The following is a 13,432-nucleotide window of genomic DNA, read 5'->3' as shown; positions in this document are numbered from 1 at the left end:
TTTGTTTCTTTTTACAACTGCATAGTACTTCACTTTGTAGGTATATTATAGTTTAACCAGTTCTCAACTAAGAAACATGTGGATTGTATCCAGCCTTTGCTACAAAAAATAAGGCCAAAATAAATTGCCTTCTGCATATGCATTTATATGTCTACTGTTGAATATTTGAGTTGAAGTTCTAGAGTAGAAGTATGATTGCCAGATCAAAGAATGAATGCACATGTAATTTTGCTAGTTATGGTCAATTTCACTTCATAGAAATTGTACCATTTTGTGTCATCACCTGCAGTTTAGAAAAGTGCCTGTTTTCACATAGCTTTGCCAAAATTTACACTGTCAAACGTTGAAGATTTTTTTTTCCAATCTGATGAGAGAGTTACTCAGTAGCTCTAACATGTATTTCTTTTATTGTGACTGAAAGCTATTAGAATACCTTTTCTGTGAATTCTTTATTCATAACTTTGCTTACTTTTAAAATTAGGTTGTGAATTTTTTTTCCTTATGAATTTTTAGGAAATCTTTGTTATGTTAAGTATATTAATACTTTCTAATATAAGTTGCAAAATTTTTCCCAATTTGTGATTTTCTTGACATTTTTCTTACTTTGTTCTTCATTATCTTGTCAAATTTCTTTTTATTAAGTCCAGATTTTTTTTTATTTTTTAAAATCAGTTAGAAATGTCCACTCTTGGGTTATAAAAATAAGATTCACCCATATTCCCTGGCCTAGTGGCTCAGATGGTTAGAGCATCATCCCATACATCAAAAGGTTGTGGGTTTGATTCCCAGTTAGGGCATATACCTAAGTTGCAGATTCCATCCCCGTTCAGGGTGCTTATGGGAGGACACTGACTGATGTTTCTCTCTCACATCAATGCTTCCCTCTCATTCAATACCTGTGTTGTCATATGCTAAATTTTCCTTAGTTAATTTCTGGGCATCTATTCTGCTCCATTGGTTTATAAGCCTTTTCCTGAGAATCGGTGTTTTAATTTGAAGGATTTTTAAACGTTTTACTATATTCTGTAAGGATTAACCATACATTAAATATTCTTTTTTAAATTTTTTTTATTAAGGTATTATATGTGTATATATCTTACCATTGCCCCCACATTAAATATTCTTTTCAAATACACTGAGTGCCAGATTATTATGATCTCTAAACGCATAATAATCTGGCCAATCAGTGTATATCCTATATAATAAAAGGCTAATATGCAAATTGTCCCTTTGACCAGGAGTTCAACCAGCAGGCAGGCCGCCAACCACCCATGTCTCCTCCCCCTGGCCAGGCTGGCCAGACCCCAGCCATGCATGAATTCATGCACCAGGCCTCTAATATATATCTATATATACACTGAATGGCCAGATTATTATGCATTCAGAGATCATACTTTATGATTATTATGCATTCAGAGATCAAACTTTACATGAAAGTGTTCTCTAGTTTTTCTTTTATTTTGCATATTTCTAGGTATTTAAATGTATTACTGTACGCAGGCTCTTCTATTATATCTTCAAACTGCTTATAGTTTATATATATGAAAGCTAACAATTTTAGAATGCTAATTTTATGTCCTGCTATTTTATTATCTTATGGTTTGTCATACTTTTCCATTGATTCTTTTTTTTCCAGATATACAATGATATTATCAACAAAGTTTGCCTCTTTCTTTCTAATGCTTACAAGTCTAATTGTTTTCTCTTGTTTAATTCCATTAGCAAACATTCCAATGTAATGTGAAATAACTACAGAGGTAATGGACATTCTTGTCTTATTCCTGACTTCAGGGAAATGACTCCCTAACGTGTTTGAGATTTGACAATCAGATAAGATGCAGGCTTTGGACTGATACACACACACACACACACACATTTTATTAGGTTAAAAAAGCATTTCCATGTTATTTTTTTCATATTATGCTATACATTTGTATATGAAAAACTATTTATAGAAATAGAGGCCTGGATGACATATCTTTCTCCAGAGAAGAAGGTTGCTGCTTATGTCATAATCATGGGGACGCTATTAACAGACCAATCCTACTCTAATATTAAGGTTTTAGATTTTCTAGACCTTTCAAATTTCTTGAAGAGAGGCTGCAGTTCAGAGGGGGACTCATTTAGTTCTAGACCACTCTGGTGTTTAGGGTTCCAATCCCAAGTTGGGATGCATCCTAGGCCCCCAAATCTTAGCAGGTCTGGACCATAGTTTTCTCTCTAGCCTCAGAGATTTTTAAAAGCACAGCTCAATAATCCAGTTCCTCTTTCAAGAACTACAAATGTTCCCCAGACAATGGCAGCCCCAAATTCTAGGTTCACTCTTTTATTTCTGTCATCTCCCAGACCTTCACCAGTAATTTCTCATTATCTTGTTAATTATTTGATTATTTTAAAAACTGAATTTTATTTCTTATCCAGCTTTGCTTGAGATTTATTTTTAGCAAGAGATTTGGTCTAAATCACTTGGCCTTCTGTTACCAAAAGCAGCATTCCTATTTGATGACAACAGATTAAAGATAAATTTAAAAATCAATAAAGAGAACAAAGAAAAGAAGCAGACTTTTTGAAGTCACATTTTTCAATGTGTGAAGATTTCCAGATGCTTGAACTATCATTCAGAAACAGGTACTTCTCCACAAATAGGTAACAGCATAAACTTCCTATGACTAAAAAGTAATAAAAATAATAAAGTTTATTTCCATATGACCCCGCAAAGTAGCATAATTTTATAGTCACATATTGACATTTTACCCAGTATGTATAAGGAGTCCCAAAAAATTGTGTACCCATTTTGAATAATTATGAAGTCAGTGTTTATTAACATACAGTTCATTTTCAAAATTTAAAAGAATCTCCAGAAATGAGTAATTTTTTATCAATGCTATATTCTTTTTTTACGTGTTGTAATTGATTTTTAGAGAGAGAGAAAGAGAGATAAGAGAAACACCAATGAGAGAGAGAGAGAGAGAGAGAGAGAGAGAGAGAGAGAGAGAGAGAGAGAGATGAGAGAGATACGCTGATCTGTTGCTTCCTTCATACCTCCCCACAGGGGATCCCTGACTGGAAAATTGAATCAGGGACCTCTTGGTTTATAATTCAACACTCAAACATTTAGCCAAACAGGCCAGGCACCAATGCCAATTTTCAAAGTGTTGACCATTCTGGTCCAAGCTCTGCTGATAATGCAAAGCAATGGAATAAAAAACATTAAGGATAAATTTGTTCAGTATTTATATGCCCTCAATTCTTTGACACTTGCCAATTTTGTACTGTCTTTTACGTATTCCCATAAAAAAAAATCTAGTGGCATTTTAGGATAAATTTTCTTTGTTCAAAGCTTAGTCTGGCTTCTCTCATTATTTCAAATCAGTTAAACCTGAAAATTAAGTGAGTTGTGAACTGTTAAAGTGTGTTTTCTTTTGGGGGGATATTTTATCCCCCCAAAAATGTATAGAGTTTGAATAATTATAAAGGCAGTGTCTGTACTTAAACTGCATTTTCAAACTTCCAGTAGCATTTTAGGATGAAAAGAAAGGGACATTAATTGAGCTATCAGCTGTTAGAGTGTGTAGACATGTTTTGGGGACACCCTGCATACTATCTAAACTTTCCTAGGGTTTTCTTTATGGCACAGAAAATGTTATTCTCCCCTAGGAAAATGCTAAGCTATATTCCTTGATTTTTACCTGTTGCCTAAGCAATTTTTTTCCTAGGGAACTCATTCTCCTCACACAGACAAGCAAAAACATAAAAAATAATAATAACACAACAAAACTACAAAAGAAATTTTAAAAGCATATGGCACTTCTATTCCTTTACTTAAAGAAAACGCTTGAGGCATCTTTATCATCCCACCAAACACAATATGATGTGAGAGTTTTGACTGCACCATACACTTTTATGGGACTCTTTCCCAAAGTTATGCAATCTAATTTCTTTCATGCACAGTAAGGTCACTCAAACGCATGCCTCATAGGTTTAACAAGAGTACTTAAGAATTTGAACCAACTACTTTTGTTACGGTTTAAAAAGGAGATTGTGAGTCCCCTGGGCAGGTGTCTGGCTAATGTATTTGGAACAGAACGTGAGGTTTAATGGGAATTGGCCGTGCTGAAACAGCACCTGAAGGTGGCAACTTTAGAGAATCTCAGGAATGATGGTGAGATGGGTCCATTCCATGGGGGGCCCAAAAGTGCAGTTTTTTATTTCCAATGTTCAAGTACAATATCCATTATTAGGGATCTCTTCCAGCAACACAACAGGCTAAGGTAATGCAGACAGGTCTTCCTTCTTTCAATTGCAAACACATAGAAGAGTTGGATGTAAAGCAGTTTTTCTAATTGCAATATTCTATAATCCAGATGGAAAAATAAAGAATGGGAGATGACCAGGGGCCAGGAAGAAAGAGAGAAATCAAAACTAGAGCAGAAAGAAGGGTGCAATGCTGAGGTTGGGCTATTTCAAATGCGCTGGGACCTGAGAATGAAGGCCCCTCGTGGGCAGGAGACATGGCCTCCACACCGCAGGGAGCAGAGAAACTGGGGCCAAGCCCAGGCATGAATCAATGAGCCATGTTTAAAAAGTCCTATGCACTGGTCCAAGAAAGAGACAGAGATTTAGTTATCTATGTGTCTTAGGTAGGGGGGAAAATTACCCTTGTGAAATCAAAACTTTAGGCATCTACCATATGGAGAATGAAAGAATAGCACATAAAAAATAAAGTCAGCCGAAACCGGTTTGGCTCAATGGATAGAGAGTCGGCCTGCGGACTAAGAGGTCCCAGGTTCGATTCCAGTCAAGGACACGTACCTTGGTTGCAGGCACATCCCCAGTAAGGGGTGTGCAAGAGGCAGCTGATCGATGTTTCTCTCTCATCAATGTTTCTAGCTTTCTATCCCTCTCTCTTCCTCTCTGCAAAAACTCAATAAAATATATTTTAAAAAAATAAAATAAAGTCAAATGGATTAAAGAATTAAATATTAAAATAACATCAAAATTCTGCAAGAAAATCTAGGAGCTGATGCATTTAGAGTAAGGAGGGAGGGGAAACCTTAATTAAGACTGAAAACCTAGAAGCTATATAAGAAAGATTGATATATTTGCTTCTATAAAGAGTCTTTTTAAGAGCTTTATGTCAAAAGATACCATAAACAAAAATTACTCAGAAAAATAGTGTCAATGCAGAGAATAGAGCAAATGTTTGTATCTGTAGTATATAAATACTAGTGCCCAGTGCACGAATTCATGCACCAGTGGAGTCCCTCAGCCTGGCCTGCAGGACTTGCTATGAGGGGTTCCAGATTGTGAGAGGATGCAGGCCAGGCTGAGGGACCCCACCAGTGTATGACTAGGGCTAGTCTTGCTCAGACTTAATCAGCCAGACCCAGCAGTAAGCTAACCTATCAGTTGGAGCATCTACTCCATGGTGATCAGTACACATCATAGCGACTGGTGGACCGGTCAACTGTCTGCCCCCTGGTGGTCAGTACACATCATGCAAGTGGTTGAGCAGCCTTAGCATATAATTAGCATATTATGCTTTGATTGGTTGAATGGATGACCGGATGACCTGACACTTCGCTCATTAGGTTTTTATTATATAGGATTCCTTTCATTGACAAGAAGAGAACATAAAACAGGAAATGGACAAATGACATGGAAATAACTCACAGAGATATAAAATTCAAGTGGCTGACACAAGTCATTATGCTCAATTAATATTTGACAAAGGAGGCAAGAACATAGAATAGAATCAAGATAGTCTTTTCAATAAATGGTGTTGGGGAAATTGGACAGATACATGCAAAATAATGAAACTAGACCACAAACTTACACCATAAACAAGAACAAACTCAAAATGGATAAAAGACTTAACTGTAAGCTGTGAAACCATAAAATCCTAGAAGAAACAAATAGGCAACAAAATCTCAGACATCTCAAGTAGCAATATGTTTGTGGATACATCTCCTAGAGCAAAGGAAACTAAGGAGAAAATAAATAAATGGGACTACATCAAAATAAAGAGCTTTTGCACAGCAAAAGAAATCATCAACAAAATAAAAAAGGGAGCCCACTGTATAGGAGAATATATTTGGCAGTGATGTATCTGATAAAGGGTTAATATCTAAACTATATAAGGAACTTATACTATTTAACAAAAGGAAGACAATCCAATTTAAAAATGGGCAAAGGACCTAAATAGACACTTCTCCAAAGTGGACATACAGATGGCCAAAAGACATATGAAAAATTGCTCAAAGTCACTGATAATCAGAGAGATGCAAATTAAAAAGACAATGAAATATCACCTCACACATGTCAGAATGGCTATCATCAACAAATCAACAAATGACAAATGCTGGTGAGGATGTGGAGAAAAGGGAATCCAATACACTCGGTGTGAATGCAGACTGGTGCAGCCATTATGAAAAACAGTATGGAGTTTCCTCAAAAATTAAATATGAAACTGCCATTTGACCCAGTAATACCACTTCTAGGAATATATCCTAAGAAACTCAAAACATCAATCAGAAAAAAGTGTATGCATCCCTATGTTCATAGCAGCACAATTTACAGTAGCTAAAATCCAGAAACAATCCATGTACCCATCATTAGATGAGTGGATAAAAAAAGCTGTGGTATATTTACAACATGGAAAACTAAGCGGCAATAAAAAAAATAAAAAATAAAAAAGAAGTATCTCTTACTCTTTGAGACAGATGGAGGGACCTGGAGAGTATCATGCTAAGTGAAATAAGCCAGTCATAGACAAGTATCACATGATTGCACTCATATGTGGAATCTAATGGACACAATAAACTGATGAACAAAATAGATCCAGAGGCATAGAAGCATGGAACAGACTGTGGAATCTCAGAGGGAAGATGGAGGTGGATGGATAGGTAGGACGAGATCAACCAAAGAACATGTATCACAGACAACAGGGTGGTGAAGGCCTGGGGTGGGAGAGGAGGGGGGATAAAGGCAGGCTATAGGGGTCAATGGGAGAAAAAAGGGGATATGTGTAATACATGCAACAATTACAATTTAATTTTTTTAAATGCTAAGGAAAAATAACTACATTCTAAAATTCTATAACCAGCTCGTCCCAAGAGAGCAGGCAAGGAAAAGATATGTTCAGACCAAGGATGAAAGTACATCCAGTGAAAATCTACACCAAGAGAACTACTAGCCTTGCTGGTGTTGTTAAATGGTTAGAGCGTCAGCCTGCACAATGAAGGGTTTGGGGTTTGATTCCTGGTCAAGAGCACATACCTGGGTTATAGGTTTAATCCCTGGCATGTGTGGATCTCTCCCTCTCTCTCTCTCTCTCTCTCTCTCTCTCTCTCTCTCTCTCTCTCTCTCTCTCTCTCTCTCTCTCTCTCTCTCTCCTTCCCTCCCTCCATCCCTCCCCCTCCCTCCCTTCCACTCTCTGTAAAAAAAAAAAAAAAGAAGAAGAAAAGAAAAGAAAAGAAAAGAAAAGAAAAAAATCAATAAAAAAATACCCTCAGGTTAAAAAACAAAACAAAAAACTACTAACTTGGTGAAAAAGAAATTGAAGCCAGAAGGAAGAACTGAATCTCAATAAACAAAGAGAGCAAAAAAAGTCCGTAAATATGTTGGTATAACTAAAGAAGCATAAATTTCAAATACTATCATCATGATAATGCAGAATAATTAATGACTTCATTAAAATTAAGGTGTCTGGAGTGGAATCCTCAACTGTAATAAAATAAAAGATGGACAGCATGGAATACTTACTATCTCATGAGGTCCTGGCATTGAGGATGGAACATTAGATTTTGTTTTACAATCATCTTTGTTTTAAAAAGAAAAAAAGGCAGCCCCCTCATGACAAGGCAGCTTTTTAGTAGCTGGCGACAGAAACTAACATGCTGGTTTAAGCAGGAAAGGGCTGGCTTGGTGAGGGCACCGCTGCCTGCGCAGTTTGCACCACCCTCAGGAGCCATGGCATCAGACGGCCACCCAGACCCCTTGCCAGAGCTGCCCCGGAATCAGACCCTGCAGCTAGCGCTTCGGAGCTGGAGCGGGGCTCACTCGGCACCCTCCTAAAGCCTCAAAGGGTCACAGGAAGCAGCGAGATTTTTCACTTTTACAGAGAAGCAGGCTCAGCTTCCCAAACATGCAAGAGGTAGTAGGTAACACCCCAATGAGATCATCCACTGGACCACTACAAAAGTCACATATGTGCACTAGAACTCTAAAAGAATTCGAATAGGAAGTTATACTTCCTGTAGAAGGGAGGGGGAAATAAAGATAACCTAAGACAATAGACGCAGGAAAGGGGTGGGGGGGGTCACTAGCTTCCTAGGGCTGCAGTATAAAGTATCACAAACTGAATGGCTTCAAACAACAGAAGTGCATTCTCACAGCTCTGGGGGCTACAAGTATGAGATCAAGATGTCAGCAGCTCGATTCCTTTTTGGAGGCTCTGAGGGAGAATTTGTTTCAGGTCCTTCTCCCAGTGACTGCTGGCTGCCCGCAATCCTTGGCATCCTCCATCTGGTAGATGCATCGCTCCAGATTCTGCCTCCACCTTCACATGGTGCTGCCTCTGTGTCTCTGTGTGTCTTCTTACAAGTGCACCAGTTACTGACTTAGGGCCCAACTTCATCTAGTCACTAAGTGGGACCTCATTCTAATGTGATTACATCTGCAATGACTCTATTTCCAAATAAGGTCTCATTTGCAGGTTCCAGGTGAACATGAATTTTGAATTTTGGAGGGACACTATGCAAAAGACACCAGTACAAGAGGCAAAAAAGGATAGTAATCACCTGGGATAAAACATTAAAAAATACAGAGAGACTGTCTTCACTCCATTGTATGTTCTTGCCTCCTCTGTCAAATATTACTTGAACATAATGGCTTCTCTGTTCTGTACCATTGGTCTATATGCCAATACCAGGCTGTTTTGAGAACAGTGGCTTTGTAGTATAGCTTGATACCTGGTATTGTGATCCCTCCAACTTTGTCCTTCTTTTTCAAGTTTGCTGTGGCTATCCAGTGTATTTTTTGTGAGCACACCTTATTCTGACTTTAAATCCACATCAGCAGGAATTAGAAGGACTACAAATAGTATCATCTGGCTCACCTCGGCTTCAGATGAAGGGGAACAACTTTCCCATGTGGCCAGAACAGCCTTGCTGTGCTGGCCCAATGATGAATAATCTACCCCACCCTTCACTCTCAAAATAGTCCAGTTTGATCCATGATTGATATGCTCACCCTAGCTGCTCACCTGCTAACTCTTGAAATCTGTCGCCATCTAGTGGTTACACGCTGCTATTCTGACAGGATCTTTTCATTTTTTCAGACAGAATGGAGTAAGGTACACAGAATACACAGACTGGGGGGCTTGCAAAGTTAAGTATCTCATTAACATACACTTTTGTGTCCATTAATCAAATAAAATGATAACCATTTTCTGGAGATGCTGATAAGGACTCTGATTTGAGACTCAGATTCTGACTAAAAGGTCAAAGATATGTACTAGTAGTTTGTGGATTAGAATGTTATTTGACATAAATTTTATCTTACATTGAAATATTAATTCAGTGTAGTGGGGATGATGGTGCTTGATAAAATAAATCTACCAACAAATGTTTGATTCTTATCTGGGGATCACACCACTGAAGGAAAGAAGGCTGTGAGCAATGTAACAAAGGAACTGCTTGGGAAAGGGGCGGGGTGGGTTCAGAAAAGCTCCCCTGACTTGTGACTTGTGAGCTGAAATCTGATAAGGGGAGGAGGATGGCAAGTGTTCAAGTCAGGGGGAAGAACCAGTGATGAGGAGTGCAGGGTGAGCACCAAGGGTCTGGGTAACCGGGGGTACTCTCGTTGCTGGTGTGGGGGTGCGTGGTGTGAATGAGCCAGAGAGACTGGGAAACAAAATCCTGTGGCACGTCACTGGGCCTGCTAAGGATTTGTTACCTTTGTGTAGTAGCCATGGGAACCCATTCACATGTTATAAGTAAGGAGATGACAGGGTCATATTTGAGTTTCAAAAAGATCATTCTGCAACAATGAGGAGAAAAGACTGGAAGGAGCTCTAGCAGACCTGAGATAGTCCACGCTGCAGTCATCCAGGTGAATGGAAGGGTGGAATGCTCAACATGCTGGGCACTATTCTAAGTGCTGTCCGTGTGTGTCCCTCCTCTTAATCCTTACACAAACCCTACGAAAGAGGTACTGCTTTACACTATTTTACAGATGGAAATCGAAGCACCCAGAAGTCTAATTCCAGAGGCCACCCTCATGACCACTAAACCACATTGCTTGCAGGTGGTAATTCAAAAAGGGAGAAAGTGGATTCAAAAGCTTTTTGGAAGTAAAATTGGCAAGATGATGTGTTGAATATGGGACTTTAGCAACCATACTGGGACACTGGAAGAAAATCAGGTTCAGAATGAATTACAAATTTGTCTTTGCAGATGTTTGAATTCAACCAAAAGGAGAAACTGAGGAGACTATTGTCTTAAGAGATAGGAATGGGGCCCCACTGGTGAAGAGAGAGGGTGGTTAAATCACAAATAGGATTGCCTCCCTGGAAATTCTGGCATTTAATTGCAGGATAAGCATGCACATGAGGTGTAGCCAGACAGACAGGATTAAAACCAGTAAAGCCAGAAGTTAGTATCATTAAATCCAAAGGAAAATAATGTTTCAAGGAAGGGTTGAGCAACCATGACAAATGCTGTCAGGGGAGAGGCAGAGATGAGGACAGGAAAATGTCCTTCAAAGTTTGTGAAGACTTGAGGGCAGCTGAGGTATCAGAGTAGAAGCAAGTCTTTCTTTCCAGATAGAATACATTTAATGAGATTTTTTTTTAATGTTGAAGAGAATTATCCAATTGACAGAGTGATTGAATATATAGAAGGAATAACTGACTGTTAATTTTCTAAAAAGGTAGGAAGATTAATTTTCTAAAAAGGTAGGAAGATGGGATGCAAAGCAGGGGAAGATTAATTTTCTAAAAAGGTAGGAAGATGGGATGCAAAGCAGGGGAAGGGGGATTCATCTCAGACAAGCAGATGGGCCTGCCTCTAACGCATCAGCAGGGCAAGTTCTGCAGAAGGGGGAGGGACTCTAGGCTGGGGCTTCCATTTGCTCAGTACCTGCCTGGGTGGGAGCATAACCAAGGGCAGAGATTGCTCCCTCCTATGCTCATATATTTCTGTCCTCACCAAATCACTTGTTTGATTGAAATGGTTCCCAGAATTGCTTATTTTAGTGGTTCCTGATATTATAAATACAAAATTAAACATTGAAATGAAATATGAGTATTAAAGGACTGATGTTTCTATGAAAATTTAGGTTGAAGGGTTTGGGAAAATTTTATAAAAGGCAAGAAGCTAAAAATTCCTTGCATCTAGGGATGAATGAGCAACTGTAAAAGATGGAAAGATACAGTAAAAATCTTTGCTCTGCAGGGTTCTATTCTTGACCCAATTTTAAGAGAACAAAACAGGAAATCACAGAATTATAAGTCTGACTCTTACCGAAAAAAAAGAGTAAGATTGAACTCTAATGGATTACATTCAGTGAATGAATGAATGAATGAATGAATGAAAATAAATAAAAGCCTTCCTTACCTCAGTTCAGGATGAATATGAAACTGAGCAACTTCTAGAGTAAGTTGTCACTTAGAAGGCTTCTATGGTTACAAAGGTGAATAAGAAGTAAGGAAAGGCCCTGCGCATAGCTCAGAGGTTGAGCATCAACCCATGAACCATGAGGTCATGGTTCGATTCCTGGTCTGGGCAAATTCCCGGGTTGGGGGTTCGATTCCCAGTAGGGAGCGAATAGGAGGCAGCTGGTCATTGATTCTCATCACTGATGTTTCTATCTCTCTCTCCCTCTCCCTTCCTCTCTGAAATCAATAAAAACATTTTTAAAAAGAAGGGAAGAAGAGAGGGAGATTAAATTATGGGTTGCCTATCTATAGTAAGAAAATTGCTATTTGACAAGTATTTTTAAAATTTGACTCCTTATAACAACCCTAGGCATTATCATTCTCCTTTAGCAGACCAAGAAACAGAGAGGTTAAATGATTTCCAACTACCAAGTTCTAGAACTTGGGTAGAAATTCAGTTTTCCTGACATTTATTATCCTATCTAAATTGGCCAATTCCAATAGTCTTACGTACTCCTGGACTTATTCTCAAACATGTTCCACCTCCATGTCCTCTGCCAGCCACTCATCCATGATTCATCCTTGTCCTTCACCTCCCATATCTAATCAATCACCAAATCTGTCAGACTTTCACCAATATCTATTCAGTTTGCCCTCACTGCCAGCCTTGCACAGGTTCACATCATCTTTTGCATGGACTATAGCAAATTTCCTGTTGCCACATTTCTTAAACAGTCAGATCGGAGCAGCAGCATTCTTCACTGTGTATCAGTTGGACACCTGGCTCCACCTTCACATTCTTTTTTCATTTTGCTTCCACGAAAGCCCCTGGTTCTCTTTCTAGTCCTTCTCAGTGTCCTTACTAGCCTGTTTTTCTTTTACTGGCCCCTTAAATTTCCATCCTCCTTAGGAGCCACTCCCTAGGTCTCTTATTCTAGCCTCTCTCAGCAGATCCTATTTTTTGCCAACAGCTTCAACTACATTCACATACTGATGCTCACCAAATCTGCTTTCAACCATGCCCCTCATTAACTTTGCAACTGCTTAGTATTTCTACCTAGTGGCCTATAAGCACCTCAAATTCAGGTAGATATGTCCCAAACTGAACTCTCCACCTTCAATCCCGGAGACCAACCAACCTCAAACGTACTTCTTGTCTATGCATTCCTCAATGTCATCAATCTCAAAGTGATGTTAAAATCATCCTTCACCTATCCTTCTCCTTCACAATCCAATCTCAAGTCTTACTGATTCTTCATGTCTAAAAATTTCCCATAGTTGTCACTCATTTCCAGTCTGCCACTACCCGTGTTTTCCCGAAAATAAGACATCCTCCGAAAATAAGACCTAGCGCATGGAAAGATAAGACATCCCCTGAAAATAAGACGTAGCACAACTTTGGGAGAAAAAATTAATATAAGACACTGTCTTATTTTCAGGGAACCAGGGTAGCTATTTTCTTGCTTGGACTACAGTGGGTGCCTACAAATCAATCCTCTTTGCTGCGGTTATTGTGAGCTTTCTAAGCCATCTGCTCCTAGTCCAGATGCCCGCATGAGTAGCCACTCAATACATGTTAAACAAGTGGTTTAATGCTCTCCCTCAATTGAAAATATTGCAATGCTCTACATCCCATATGGCAAGCACTTCACAGCTTTTGCATTGCACTTTAGATCTTTCCAGCCTCAAACCATTACCTCCCATAACATCACTATTCCAGGAATAATCAACTATCTACAGTTCTCCAGACAAGTCACCTTCCTATGACACTGA

The sequence above is a fragment of the Pipistrellus kuhlii genome, unplaced genomic scaffold, assembly GCF_014108245.1.
Source record: "Pipistrellus kuhlii isolate mPipKuh1 unplaced genomic scaffold, mPipKuh1.p scaffold_m20_p_2, whole genome shotgun sequence".
In the NCBI taxonomy this organism is placed as follows: domain Eukaryota; kingdom Metazoa; phylum Chordata; class Mammalia; order Chiroptera; family Vespertilionidae; genus Pipistrellus; species Pipistrellus kuhlii.
The sequence above is the reverse complement of the archived record's forward strand: the minus strand, read 5'-3'. Positions refer to the sequence as shown.